Source organism: Salvelinus sp. IW2-2015, linkage group LG20 (genome assembly GCF_002910315.2).
Source record: "Salvelinus sp. IW2-2015 linkage group LG20, ASM291031v2, whole genome shotgun sequence".
Taxonomy (NCBI): Eukaryota; Metazoa; Chordata; class Actinopteri; order Salmoniformes; family Salmonidae; genus Salvelinus; species Salvelinus sp. IW2-2015.
In genome coordinates this window covers 10,662,636-10,675,749 of record NC_036860.1, presented here as the reverse complement: position 1 = coordinate 10,675,749, position 13,114 = coordinate 10,662,636, and the positions used below count along the sequence as shown (strand labels likewise).

Here is a 13,114-nt window from a genome sequence, read left to right as displayed (position 1 = left end):
CACTAATGCTCTTTTGGCTGAATAGAAGCAACTCCCCGCAGCAATGTTCCAAGTAACATCTAGTGGAAAGCATTCCCATAAGAGTGGAGGCTACTATAGCAGCAAAGGGGGGAATGAGATGTTCGATGAGCAGGTGTCCACATACTTTTGGTCATGTGGTGTATAAACTTAAAGTAGAATTATCATGTGACTGACGATCAGCAACAAGTTTAATCTGCATCCCTCAGATGGTTAGATAAATCCACTGTCATTGGTTTTAGACAAGAACGAAATTTGGAAAATGTATACAAAATAGATTTCATTCACAAGTCGTGGAAATTACCACTAAGGACCCCAAAGTCAAGCTTAAATGAATGTATGTTTATTCACGCCAGCGGAGAGATTACAGACAAACAGCGCTTCATGTGGAAGTTAGTCAGAAGCACTAACGAGGTATTTCCCCCTCAGGAATATTTATACTATCGCTTCGGGTTACACAAAGATAACCAAGTGTCTCCTTTCTCAATACCTCAGGAATATTTATACTATCGCTTCGGGTTACACAAAGATAACCAAGTGTCTCCTTTCTCAGCAAAGCGTTTGCTYTCAGAGACCGGATGCGGAGGAGGACAACACCTGGCAACCACAGTCTGGGTRTTCAGACAATATTTTCCCTCCCGCTGAGTCGACCTTGTGAGAGCAATCCTCAGACACCCKGTCTGTCTACAACAGGCGCATTTCTAAGTATTAAACAGGTMAAACATGTAGAATAAGCAGTGGTGTAAAKTACTTAAGTAAAAATACATTAAAGAACTACTTAAGACATTTTTGCGGTATCTGTACTTWACTCTACTATTTATATTTTTGACTACATTTACTTTTACTTCATTACATTAAGAAAATATTGTTMTTTTTACTCCATACATTTTCCKTGACAACCAAAAGTACTCRTAACATTTTKAATGCTTATTAGGACAGGACAATTGTCCAATTCATGCACTTATCAACAGTACATCCCTGGTCATCCCTACTATCTCTGGTTAAGAAAACAAGAAMATGGTGACGTCTGGATTGCTTAATATAAGGAATTGGAAATACTTTATAATTTTMCTTTGATACTTAAGTATATTTTTGCAATAACATTTACTTTTGATACTTAAGTATAACCAAATACTTTTACTCAAGTAGAATTTTACTKGSTGAMTTTWACTTTTACTTGAGTYATTTTCTATTAAGGTATCTTTACTTTTACCCAAGTATTACAATTGGGTACTTTTTCCACCACTGAGAATAAGTGTGAGACACTGAAAAAGCAGAAAGAGACACAGTAAAATTCAAATAGACACGTTTTCAATATTAATTTTTCAACAGGTTTTTAAGTAGACAGGTAATACAGTTTTGTTCAACACAGGTACAAAAGGGAAATGTATAAAAATTCAAAACAATAAATGATGCATTTAAATATAATAAATAGACTGACAGGGTCCCACATGATTGTATTCRTGCTTTATAAACTGGTAAGGGCGTAGCTTCTGAGATGAGTCYGGATGATCAGTGAATCTTTGCCTGAAAAATATCCAATCTTTCCAGATGATGTTTCGTCTCTTTCCTGATGAGCTCCCATGCCAGTGCACTGTAGTTCTGAAAAACTGTACATATTAGTGGTTGTGACTTTCTAGTCATATAATGATCATTTGTCTTGAACAACAAAGGGCTGGGGCATATGTAATATAATTAATAAATAATGTATGAAGCATGTCAGAGTAAGGAGTGTGATTAAACGATCAGTATTGTCTTTTAGATCACTATAAATAAGGCAGAGGAGACTGATACTAGATCAGCACTTCTCTGAGATGCTTAATACATATGGCCCTAGAACCAAAAATGTTTCAAAAACTGCTCCTGCTTAGCCTAGTTATATTCATTTGATTAGATTATTTAAGCACGTTGCCATCCGAAACAAACTCACCATTTTTCTCAGACCATCCTATTCAAATTCTTGAAGTAACGTTTCAGTCTCCTCTCAGGTATCTTGGCAGGTGATACCTGTTGGACAAGATTAAAACATTAGCTTCCACTGAACATAATAGCCAATAGATTTTCTCACTTGTACAGTTAGAAGTCTACAGCTTAAACAGGGCTCTCCAACCCTGTTCCTGGAGAGATACGGTCCTTTAGGTTTTCACTACAATCCTCATCTAGCACAGCCGATTAATTAGCTGGTTGATAACTGAATCAGGTTAGTTACTCTGGGGTTGGAGCGAAAACCTACAGAAGGGAGGTTCTCCATGAACAGGGTTGGAGAGCCCTGACCGAAACAGGGATTATACTTTAAATAGACCCGTTACTTACACAACACGGAACAACTTTAAGGTTCTCAAAATATGCGCCGAATTGAGAATGTTGAGGAAATTGTCCAGCTTTTTCTTGTCCCAAGTGACAGCCTTCATATTCCCATCAAACAGTTTTGTGATTTGATAGATGGTCTCGTTCCGGAATCTGACTTGGTCCTCAAACTACACATGAACATGTAAAAAGAAGATTAGAAACAGTATAGTCTTCAATTATGCCATCAATATAACTTTGGGTCACGACCGCTATACTAAAGCATATCAGAACATGAAAAGTCAAAATTCKAGTTTTTACCTCRGCRTCATCTATGKGTCTGTAAAGTGATKYKGGGAAAAAGACAGGGGCATCCTGCTCTGTGATATCTCCTCCCTGGAAYACAACCAATATWGTATTTTAAGTCACGCGTCTAAAAGTATAGCTTWTACTGCAAGGACAGTATAGGCCTAATGTATAYAGCCTCTCGTGATCGCTCTGTCATTATAGTCTAGCGCCCTTTTAATATGGCTATTCAAATATAGATTACAGTCTTCTAACACAGAGGCTAAACATGAAACATATGACTATTTTGCTTGGTTGGTTGTTTTTGCTGTCCTTAATACATGCATTCAGTCTCCTCTTACAGTGTGCTGATAACTCACCATCTGGTCCAGCAGKGAAAGGTATTCTGCGCTCAAGTGACCGTAGTGGTGTCGTATCCAGTCACAGCCATGACACACGCTCTGCATATTGCAAATAATAAGAAAAATACACGTCCAACTCTGCATTGTATACATTGTAAATAGTCGTTTGCTTCGCTCTTAGTTTTCCTGTTGAGTTTGAACATTTTGGYTCTGTTAATGAGTTTTATGTGGAGTTGGGAAAGGGAAAGCTGTATGGAGAATTTCCCCGATTATCCTAACGGAGGCGGGGACTTTAACTCTTCAGACTCTAGCACATGCAGCCAAAGGAATTCCATGCCTGGTCCTTCTTCTGGACGACCAAATCCCAGCGTTGAATTGTAGTTTAACCACGATAATGTAGGTTATTATATTGAGATATAGGCTATTCGAGAGAATAAGCTATATGTGAGCTAGGCTTTTAACAGCAAAAAAAAATTACTTTATAAAAAAGTCTGATAACAAAATCGTCGAAGTCGAAATAAWACCCAAACTTAAGACATTTACCCACATAATAAATACATTTCGTGGTTTTCGATCTAAGTTAGTCGGTTCTTGCAAGCAGACACGGCGCAAGGATTTTTTCTCTCCGGAGGCTGAGGGTGGGGGGGGGGGGGGGGGGGGGCTTTGCCAATACGCAGGGGTGCTAAGAAGATAGTCGATTTTCATGACTTCAGAGTTATAAGGAAGTTCTCGTTTTTTTTCAATAAAGCAGATATGACACACAGCACATTGATATTATGTAGTTTTTAATTGATTTAGCCAAAGAATATTCAACAAAATAGCTATAAGCCTAATACAAGTGACCACAAGGCAATGAACAAAACCGTCTTTCACCTGCAAAAACGTCTTTCATCAGCACCGGACAGCGCCCATGCAACACAGGCTGGCCCATGCACTGAAGTCTTTCAGCAATAACAATAACAACAAAATACATCAAAATGCGACAACAACAAGAAGTGCATTTTATTTAATATGCATAATCAGACAACTGTGCATTGGTAATAATGTTTCGGATGAAATGGCTTATCACAACGTCAGAAATGAAATGAATAATATCCGAGTGCAATGCATTTAGCCTATCTATGCCTGTTAACTGTGTCACACACTTGTAAAACGAACTGGCTATCATCACAATCTTAGTGATTACATTTCTATTGAAAAAAATACTTGTAGGCCGATGGCGACAATATGCATCCGACTTCTTGTTCCATCCAGATCCACACCACCGACAGGCGCCTCTGTCAATAAATAAACGGCATTTCAGTTGCAAATTCATAATAATAGATGAGGCTACGACAGGCGCACAATATACAAAATTACCCAACTTATACCACATAATAAATATGCTATGGCATATTTATAATAAATTAATCAGTTACTCACCAAGTGTTGCTTTATAGAGAACATGCGTCTGTTGTTGTGGTTCATTACAAATGAGTTATTTCTGCGTGTATGGACAGGCAGGCAAGGTTGCTGAGTCGAGTGTTTGCCATTCTGTTTCTCAGGTAGGTTTTTACACGCAGCATGCAGGAAAAACTGCGCTCACATGACGCAGAGGTTACTGACAATGTGACAGAAATGCGTCAAAGTTTTAGATGTCCACGAAGTAGTCTCTGTAAGGTTAAGCATGGACAGGAACTCCAGTGTGCTCCTAACTGTATCGCCCTGTTCTTTTTTTTATTTCTGTTATGCAGGTGAATGAGGACCCAAAGCGACGTAATAGAAACAGAGTCTTTATTCCAGTATCAAACAAACAATGATTCTCCTGGATATATCAAAGGTAAATCCAAAACAGGAAAACTGAAATCCTCTCGTCAGTAGAGAGGAACGAACAGGAGACGCGACCACAGACTGCAGGTCGCTTCAGGAAGGCACAGGCCGTAGCTGACATAGACACTGCTCACACGCAGCATCTGAAGAAGGCAAAAACACGACAGGGCGGAACAAGGACACAGGAACACAAACATCAAACAAGAATCGACAAGGACAGAAGCGGAAAACAGAGGGAGAAATAGGGACTCTAATCAGAGGGCAAAATAGGGGGCAGGTGTGAAAGAGTAAATGAGGTCGTTAGGAGAATGAGAAACAGCTGGGAGCAGGAACGGAACGATAGAGAGAGAGAGCGGGAGAGGGAGAGAGGGAGGAGGAGAGAGAGAGAGAGAAAGAGGGAAAGAACCTAATAAGACCAGCAGAGGGAAGCACAGGGACAAGACATGATGATCAAAGCACAAACATGACAGTACCCCCACTCACCGAGCGCTCCTGGCGCACTCGAGGAGGACACCTGCGGCAACGAAGGAAATCATCAATCAACGACGGTCCAGCACGTCCCGAGATGGAACCCAACTCCTCTCCTCAGGACCGTAACCCTCCCAATCCACTAAGTATGGTGACCACGTCCCCGAGACGCATGTCCATGATCTTCGTACCTTGTAAATAGGAGCGCCCTCGACAAGGCGGGGGGGGGAGGGAAAGACGAACGGGGGCGCGAAGAAAGGCTTGACACAAGAGACATGGAAGACAGGGTGGACGCGACGAAGATGTCGCGGAAGAAGCAGTCGCACAGCGAGGATTGACGACCTGAGAGACACGGAACGGACCAATGAACCGCGGAGTCAACTTGCAGAGAAGCTGTCGTAAGGGGAAGGTTACGAGTGGAAAGCCACACTCTCTGACGCGACAATACCTAGGATCTTATCCTACGTTTATTGCGGCTCTCACAGTCTGCGCCCTGTAACGGCAAAGTGCAGACCTGACCTCCTCCAGGTGCGCTCACAAGTTGGACAAAAGCCTGAGCGGAGGGAACGCTGGACTCAGCGAGCTGGGACGAGAACAGAGGAGGCTGGTACCCAAGACTACTCTGAAACGGGGAAGCCGGTAGCAGAGAAGGAAGCGAGTTGTGAGCGTACTCAGCCCAGGGGAGCTGTTCTGCCAAGACGCAGGGTTTCGAAACGAAAGGCTGCGTAATATGCGACCAATCGACTGATTGGCCTTTCTGCTTGACCGTTAGACTGGGGATGAAACCCGGAAGAGAGACTGACGGAAGCACCATCAAACGACAGAATCCCTCCAAAACTGTGACGTGAATTGCGGACCTCTGTCTGAACGGCGTCTAACGGGAGGCCATGAATTCTGAACACATTCTCAATGATGATTTGTGCCGTCTCCTTAGCGGAAGGAAAGCTTAGCGAGGGGAATGAATTGTGCCGCCTTAGAGAACCTATCGATAACCGTAAGAATCACAGTCTTCCCCGCAGACGAAGGCAGACGGTAATAAGTCTAAGGCGATGTGAGACCATGGTCGAGAAGGAATGGGAAGCGGTCTGAGACGACCGGCAGGAGGAGAGTTACTGAACTTAGTCTGCGCGCAGTCCGAACAAGCAGCACGAAACGGCGCGTGTCCCGCTCCTGAGTAGGCCACCAAACCGCTGGCGAATAGAAGCAAGCGTACCCGAACGCCGGGGTGGCCAGCTAACTTGGCAGAGTGAGCCACTGAAGAACAGCCAGACGAGTAAGAGACAGGAACGAACAAGAAGGTTACTAGGACAAGCGCGCGGCGACGCAGTGTAGTGAGTGCTTGCTTACCTGTCTCTCATCCCAGACAGTCAACCCGACAACACGCCTTCAGGGAGAATCCCCTCGGGGTCGGTAGAAGCCACAGAAGAACTAAAGAGACGGGATAAGGCATCAGGCTTGGTGTTCTTATTTCCCGGACGATAGGAAATCACGAACTCGAAACGAGCGAAACAAACGCCCAACGAGCTTGACGTGCATTAAGTCGTTTGGCAGAACGGATGTATCAGGTTCTTTGGTCAGTCCAACGACAAAAGGGACGGTCGCCCCCTCCAACCACTGTCGCCATTCGCCTATGGCTAAGCGGATGGCGAGCAGTTCGCGGTTACCCACATCATAGTTGCGTTCCGATGGCGACAGGCGATGAGAAAAGTAAGCGCAAGGATGGACCTTATCGTCAGACTGGAAGCGCTGAGACAGGAAATGGGCTCCACGCCACCTCTGAAGCGTCAACTCGACAATGAATTGTTTAGTGACGTCAGGAGTAACAAGGATAGGGGGGATGTAAAACGCTTCTTGAGGAGATCAAAAGCTCCTGGGCGGACCGGACCACTTAAAGCAAGTCTTGACAGAAGTCAGAGCTGTGAGAGGGGCAGCCACTTGACCGAAATTACGAATGAAACGCGATAGAAATTAGCGAACCGAGAAAGCGCTGCAACTCGACACGTGACTTAGGAACGGGCCAATCGCTGACAGCCTGGACCTTAGCGGGATCATCTGAATGCTTCAGCGGAAATAACAGACCGAGAAATGTGACAGAGGAGACATGAAAGGCGCACTTCTCAGCCTTCACGTAGAGACATTCTCTAAAAGGCGCTGGAGTACACGTCGAACGTGCTGAACATGAATCTCGAGTGACGTGAAAAAATCAGGATATCGTCAAGGTAAACGAAAACAAAAATGTTCAGCATGTCTCTCAGTACATCATTAACTAATGCCTGAAAGACAGCTGGAGCATTAGCGAGACGAACGGCAGAATCCGGTATTCAAAATGCCTAACGGAGTGTTTAAACGCCGTTTCCCACTCGTCCCCTCTCTGATGCGTACGGATGGTAAGCGTTACGAAGGTCCAACTTAGTAAAGAACCTGGCTCCTGCAAAATCTCGAAGGCTGACGACATAAGGGGAAGCGGATAACGATTCTTAACCGTTATGTCATTCAGCCCTCGATAATCCACGCAGGGGCGCAGAGTACCGTCCTTCTTCTTAACAAAGAAAAACCCGCTCCGGCGGGAGAGGAAGAAGGCACCACGGTACCCGGCGTCGAGAGAAACAGACAGATAATCTCGAGAGCCTTACGTTCCGGGAGCCGACAGAGAGTATAGTCTTACCCGAGGGGGAGTGGTCCCCGGAAGGAGATCAATACAACAATCATACGACCGGTGAGGAGGAAGGGAGCTGGCTCTGGACCGACTGAAGACCGTGCGCAGAATCATGATATTCCTCCGGCACTCCTGTCAAATCACCAGGTTCCTCCTGAGTAGAGGGGACAGAAGACACGGAGGGATAGCAGACATTAAACACTTCACATGACAGAAACGTTCCAGGATAGGATAAGATTACTAGACCAATTAATAGAAGGATTATGACATACTAGCCAGGGATGACCCAAAACAACAGGTGTAAAAGGTGAACGAAAAATCAAAAAGGAAATGGTCTCACTGGTGGTTACAGATACTGTGAGGGTTAAAAGGTAGTGTCTCACTCTGATACTGGGGGAGAGAACTAACCATCTAGGCGAACATTGGGCGTGGGCTTCCCTAACTGTCTGAGAGGATTGTCATGTTTCCGAGCCCATGCTTCGTCCATAAAACAACCCTCAGCCCCAGAGTCCTATATCAAGGCACTGCAGGAAGCAGCCGAACCGGTCCAGCGTAGATGGACCGACAAGGTAGTACGGATCTGATGGAGAGACCTGAGTAGTAGCGCTCACACAGTAGCCTCCGCTTTACTGATGAGCTCTGGCTTTTACTGACATGACATGACATAATGTCCAGCAGAACCGCAATAGAGGCAAAGGCGGTTGGTGATTCTCCGTCCCTTCCCTTAGTCGAGATGGCGAATACCTCCCAGCTGCATGGGCTCAGTCCTCTGAGCCGGTGGGAGGAGATGGTTGAGATGCGGAGAGGGGAAACACACGTTAACGGGAGCTCTCTTCCAGAGCTCGGTGACGAAGATCTACCCGTCGTTCTATGCGGATGGAGCGAGTGCAATCAAAGAGTCCACGCTGGAAGGAACCTCCCGGGAGAGAATCTCATCCTTAACCTCAGCGTGGAGTCCCTCCAGAAAAACGAGCGAGCAACGCCGCTCGTTCCAGTCACTGGATGCAGCAAAGAGTGCGAAACTCTATAGAGTAATCCGTTATGGATCGATCACTTGACAGGGAAGCCAGGCCCTGGAAGCCTCCTTCCAAAAAACTGAACCGATCAAAAACCCGTATCATCTCCTCTTTAAAGTTCTGATAAACGTTAGAACACTCAGCCCTTGCCTCCAGATAGCTGTGCCCACTCCCGAGCCCGACCATAAGGAGTGAATATGACGTAAAGCGATCCGAGCCTCTCTCTTGAGTATGTGTGGGGCTGGACAGAGAACACAATATCACACTGGGTGAGAAAGGAGCGACACTCAGTGGGCTGGCCCAGAGTACATGGTGGGTTATTAACCCTAGGTTCCGGGAGACTCGGAAGACCAGGAAGTAGCTGGTGCACGCGAACGAAGACTCTGAAACTGTCCTGAGAGATCGAGAGACCTGAGCGACAGGGTCTCAACGGCATGACGAGACAGCAGACAATTCCTGCTCGTGTCTGCGAGCATTGCTCCCTGGATCTCGACGGCAGTGTTGCGAAATCCGTAGTCGCTGGGTCATTCTTGGTCGGATTCTTCTGTTATGCAGGTGAATGAGGACCCAAAAGCGACGTAATAGAAACAGAGTCTTTATTCCAGTATCAAACAAAACAATGATTCTCCTGGATATATCAAAAGGTAAATCCAAAACAGGAAACTGAAATCCTCTCGTCAGTAGAGAGGAACGACAGGACCGACACAGACTGCAGGTCGCTTCAGGAGGCACAGGCCGTAGCTGACATAGACACCTGCTCACACGCAGCATCTGAAGAAGGCAAACCACGACAGGGCGGAACAAGGACACAGGAACAGCAAACATCAAACAGAATCCGACAAGGACAGAAGCGGAAAACAGAGGGAGAAATGGGACTCTAATCAGAGGGCAAAATAGGGGACAGGTGTGAAAGAGTAAATGAGGTCGTTAGGAGAATGAGAAACAGCTGGGAGCAGGAAACGGAACGATAGAGAGAGAGAGCGGAGAGGGAGAGAGGAGGAGGAGAGAGAGAGGAGAGAAAGAGGGAAAGAACCTAATAAAGACCAGCAGAGGGAAGCACAGGGACAAGACATGATTGATCAAAGACAAAACATGACAATTTCCAACTGCTCTATATACTCTCAGTTCTCTCGGACTATTTTCGAATGTCCATCACTTAGAGCATTGCATATTGTGAGGCCAAACTCTTTCTGAATAGTCCACTCATTCCACGCTATCATTGCATATTATGCTTAACACTAGCATTGAGTGTCTTGAACAACTGGTCACTTTCTTCCAGTTCTGGTAGCCATCGTGGGTAAATGCCGCCTTCTCTCCGCCATGGTTTCCTGGACGTTGAAAGTGGCGTCATGCAAAGCAGAAAGCACGGTCCTTTGAATAAGAATATTCCATTTGAAATAGAATATTCCAGCCATTTGTAATCCTCATACCATCTACGATTGAAGTAGCGATCCTGCTGTCCAACATTTGTGGCTGGATAACACCGAAGACATCGCCTTGGTTCTTCAACAGGTAACTAACTGGTTTAAATCAGAGGGAGCATCTAGCAGCTACGAACTGCTCTGGTGCTCCCTCGCGTCGTGGCTCACAGGTTTCTCTCTCCGACTCATCTTTCTTATCTCCCTATTCTTCTTTGGCCCCCTCKGAGACAGGGTCTGGGTCTGGATTTTCAATGTCTATCAACACTCTTCTCTTGATCAGAAAACGGTCCATTGCAACGGGGCGAGATGGGCGAATAGCTAGCTTGAAGCTAGCTCACATAACGTAGCCTAACGTGCGCGAGCACACACACACACACACACACACACAAGACAGTTAATTAGCATTACAGTTCACATAATGTTATCCTAATGTGCATCTAAAACTAGAACAACGGAACAAAGATTTTCATTATTTTCATTATTTCCTCATTAAGCCGCAAATGTAGAAATGACTTGTCTGTCCTTGAAACCAGGTCCACCACTTGGGTTCCTCCTCCTGAAGTTTCAACTTGTGTTCTAGAGGTAAAGAACAAACCAATATTGATCCTACAGTGACAGCTTAAAGTGAATTGATTTCATCAAAGTGTTAGTGTTGGTTAGTTATGATTTTACTGGTGAGATTATTGAAAGAATGATGTGAAATAAAAACAGGCAATGTAAAACACGGATCTTTCCTCCCAACAGCTAAAGGTCCTGAAGCTTCTGCACATGTGCAGGACCCCCAACTCCACACAGTCTCCTCTCCATTCATAGAGAACAGGCTAGSCTACTGTGGCGAATGGTGCTCATTTAATAAAGTTAGATAAAATCTGAATCTATTTCTGCATGATCACATAATGATAGTTTTCTACATAACAGAACCAAATATAATAGCGTAGTATAACGTTACTTGTGACGACAAAACTAAGAAAACCTAATTTCTCATGAAATTGAGAAAGATTGTGCTGCTAAGCAAAATATTGTGATTTATTGAAACTAAACAGGTAGGCTATGCTACAGTTTGTTAACACCATCTGCTCTAAAATTCACTCATTGTACATATTTAAAAAACAACCATAGGCTACTACGAAACTGTAGCCTACAACTCAGAAAATTAAATGCATATCCTCATGAAACTGATTGAATCAATGGTTGGTATGCAGATTCTGCATGACGTGACACTGGAAACATTTGAAGAGTTATTATTCACAATTGACTTGAGAAATGTGAAGGAGGTCTCTACGAGGGAGGTTATCTTTGCTAACCTCAAAGTCCACTATTGTGCTAATCCTTATTGTGTCTAGCTTCACATAGATGGTCCGACCACCATTAATCAAATAAGAACTGTTTTATTAGAAATGTATTTTAGATGATGAAACTAGCCATATAGTTAGCCAACCAAACTTAGCTACATATTATGTCGTTTTTCTATGTGGAAGAACATTGTTTGCATCCATCAGCTAGCTAGCTTTTTTATGACCAGCATGTAGGTGCGCGAGACAACTTTAGCAGCATCATAGCTATCCTATCAAGAATCGTTGTGACATATGTAATACGAGTGATAGTGTAATCAGTGTGTAATTACTACGTAAAAAATATATGCTTAATTATGCTGTTGTGAAATGAATAAGATGTTTTTTGTCATAGCAACATGTATACAAAAGTTCACAAATGTTTATTAACCTTAACATTTGATAAAGAGCAACACTATTTTTTCAAATAGCATTATCATAATTCAATAAACTAGGCCAACTTTTAAAAAAATAACCTTGTTTACAATAAATAATACATATTTAGATATAGCTGTTTTGACGTTCCAACATTACATGATTGTAGAAATGAGTAGGCTTTTTAAAATCAAGCACAATGGTCAAAACACCCATTGTAACAAAAGTTCTGCAAGTTCAAATTCCATGTTCTGTTGGCCCACAGAAGGCTATAGCGTTGTGTTTCCAGATGGAACTGTAGGGTGCTAGCAGGGCCTTTACCTTTCGCAACCATCTTCCCAGGGGCAGTTAACTGAACAAATCCTCGTGACATACAAATAAAGCTTCTAGGGCAATGGAGGGTAGTATTGTCAGTGTAAGAGATATTAATGAAAAACAATGTGTCTATTTTGTGTTTAACCTATAAGTCTAGCCTTTTCTTCAATATATAGGACTGCCTGGCAATGTTCCCAAAGTAAGTATTCAAGTCCTTATTGCCTGATGAGATAATGCACTTGTACTCCACACTACCCATCACTGCCAGAAAGAAATTAAGGCAGCGATGAATAATTAATAAAAGCGTCGACAATACCTTACAATTTAATCAGTTCAGCGATATGTGTTTGGGGGCTAGTTAACGTCACACCATTTTGCTCTCTTCAATCTGGCGGTATACAATATTCTGAAAATTCTCGCAACTTCTGTTGGTTTCCGCACTTTAGTAGGCAGGTTCGTCAGCTCCACTACTGTGTCGATAGCTTTCTTCAATGGTCTGCACTAAATAGCGCTTAGGCACCACTAGGGCTGCCACCTGCAACGGACACAACCAATAATTTTCAAAATAACGATAAATGGCAGTTTACAAAGGTATCTACCTTTTAAATGGTTGCAAATACTCGGGGGTCATGCTGTAAAGAACAGGCTTGAATATGCCTCGCTTGCCTACCTGTGATGCGTTACCGAGATTGCAAATGTTTGTTTGTGGCTTGGGAATGCGATGAAGACATTCTCTGCAGACACTCCAGGGGTATAAAATAGTCCCCCACTG

The 13,114-nt window shown here is 43.9% G+C and overlaps 1 pseudogene; it reads right to left on the bottom strand.

Moving 5' to 3' along the window:
* Positions 1-1,530: 1,530 nt before the first annotated feature.
* On the bottom strand, positions 1,531-3,104 carry LOC111982088 (interferon a3-like; annotated as a pseudogene).
* Positions 3,105-13,114: the final 10,010 nt, after the last annotated feature.